This window comes from Wasmannia auropunctata, unplaced genomic scaffold (assembly GCF_000956235.1).
Source record: "Wasmannia auropunctata unplaced genomic scaffold, wasmannia.A_1.0 LD336099.1, whole genome shotgun sequence".
In the NCBI taxonomy this organism is placed as follows: domain Eukaryota; kingdom Metazoa; phylum Arthropoda; class Insecta; order Hymenoptera; family Formicidae; genus Wasmannia; species Wasmannia auropunctata.
Window position 1 is genome coordinate 870691 of NW_012026791.1, and position 2839 is coordinate 873529.

Here is a 2839-nt window from a genome sequence, read left to right on the forward strand (position 1 = left end):
TTATATTACTTATCCGATTTTAAATAATTAACTCAATTATCAAAGAACAAACCACTTCAAGCGATTATTTTAATATTTTGATGAACTTATGATTGAATAGTTACAAGTTAACTTTGATATATTATAATAAATGAAGTGTCACTTTTGACATATATGAGTGAACGATCTATTGGCTCTTCGACTGACAGTTTAACGACGATTTATCATATTTTGATTTCATGCCACACTTCCAAAGTGAATTAATTATTTGTTAGCAAGAGTGACCCGTAATAAATAAATAATTTTGAATAAACATTACGAAACTATTTTGGCGTGCGTGTCGAGACTACGTACGATATTGTGAAACTTTGATGATTTATATAACTGAAACTGAGTTATTACTTTGAATACTACTGAGATACTATCTTGAATTAATTAAAATTTATGATTTCGAGAATTATATTTAATAATTTTGAATACGAATTACTACTATCGTGATGCCTGAGCTATTACATCGAGATAATTGAATTTTAAGACTTTGAGAATATACCTTTGACGTTTTTGAATTATGCTATTGTGATGCCTGAAATATTATCTTGAACTAAGTGAACTTCAAGACTTTGAGAATATACCTTTGACGTTTTTGAATTATGCTATTGTGATGCCTGAAATATTATCTTGAACTAAGTGAACTTCAAGATTTTGAGAATTATCTTTGATATTTTTGAACATGAGTTATTATTATTGAATAGAGAATTATTATAACTCTTGTGTCGCCGTCTATTCAATATTCACGAATCGTAGAATATTATATTAATATTATTTTATCATGCCTCACTTATGACCCTTTATGAATTCGATTATTTTATTTTCTAAACTGAGTTCGGAATAAGGTTTACCCTTGACATTTTGTGCTGAGCCGTTGCAGTAGATACATTGTACTAGTTTAATAAAATATTATTAAATAATTATAAATCCTGAGCCATCCTAGCCCTGAGTATTGCATTGAGAGACATTAATAGATTAATATTCTATTAATAGAAATAGAACACGAGCTGAAACAGCTGAATTATCAACATGGAAGGACAAGGTAGTTCTTCAATACCTGTAAGTGCTGAATGAGTGCTATAATTTCCCCTTCGCGTAAGCTTTTAATTAAACTCAAATTATTTGATCGTGTTTTAATCGCGATATTACTATTCGACAGATTGTGGCTGCTTAATTGAAAGTTACCGGTATTCTTTCAGAAGTAAATAGATTTTTGTTTGAATTCTCGTTGATATAACTAAGAGGTAGATTAAATTCCTCTTAAATTTCTTGTGATTAAGAAGCAGATTAGACTTTTATTTAAATTCTCGTTGATGCCTTTCCTCTCCTTGCGGTTGGGCTTAGCGAGCGAGCGTACCAGCGCTTTAAGAGCCAAACTGCCCCTTTCCTTTAAAGTTCGGCTTAGCGAGCGAGCGTATCAGCGAAGAGCAACCTCTTTGCATTTTTCGACACAAATGTAGAGCGAGCGTATCAGCGCTTTAAGAGCCAACTTCCTCTTTTTGCATTATCCTTCAGAACATCCAAAATTTGATATTGCAAATGAGAGTATTTTAGATCATAACGACATAAATAACGCGTCAACCAAGTTCGAGAATCTGCAAATTCAAGATAAAGAAGAATCTTTTAATCGAAGATAATAAGCCACTATTTGTCGTTTCTTTTATTAAATATTGATTTAAATAATTTAACTGAAGCTTCCTCCAGCACTCAGAATTAATAAAATAATGCATTCATAATTTTGAAACACGTAATTATAATTTCTTCAGGATACCCCTGTTTCTCCAGATCCTTCAGATTCTTCAGAGTCCTCGGAAACATCAGATTCTCCAGAGTCTCCGGAATCACCGGATTCTCCAGAAGTTCCAGATTGTATAGGATGTATCGAAACCACCAGAACCAGAATAGGGTTCATCAAGAGTAATAAAGGACGGGCATTGGTACTTGAACCAATTCACCCTCCGCATGAGAGTATTTGCATATGTTTGAGTAAAGATTTCTTTCACACATCTGGTTATGACAAGATTATAATTACAAAGCCTCGTTCAAACGTCCAGATGAGAAATAAATAAATGAATAATTAACGCTCTCGAATAGATTTATGTAAATAAATATATTACAAAACCACACACCCGTTTTCTACCTCTCCTCCATCGCAGCAGTTCAGGTTCTCTCCATCCCAGGTAAAGCCGGTGTAAGCAGGTTGACCTAAAACAAAAGAGAACCAGGTAACTTGTCGCCCGGCCGAGACGTGACAATGTCCTTCGAAGGACACCTTATGGATGTCCATAAGATATCCGTGTGCTGTCTGGGTACATACATATGTGCAGACAATTTATAAGCAAATACATCAGAAATTTTCTTTAGTGATCACTCCTACGAATAATTGTTACTAATAAAACATTTTATTTGATTCACACGTTAAATTTATTGATTTATTGTATCGAATTCATATTATTACTTGTCTGTTGTATTACTTGTAAGGCACTTTTCTCAATTCGATCCTGGATTTAACATGGTAGATGCTCACGTGATCCGGAAAAGGAGATCAAAGGCGCCGACACGAAGTGGACCTACTGGTTGTACGGTGCGTAAACGTAGACGTAAGAAATTGGGAAGATATGATTGGATATGGAAAAATAGGAATGGCCAGTAACTTCTCTCGTGATTGGCTGGACGTTGAAAAATATCAAAATTTTTATATTCTACGTCCTACCACAGTATAACCAGTAGGTCCACTTTGTGTCGGCATCTTTGATCTCCTTTTCCGGATCACGTGAGCATCCACCATGTTAAATCCAGGACCGACATTGAG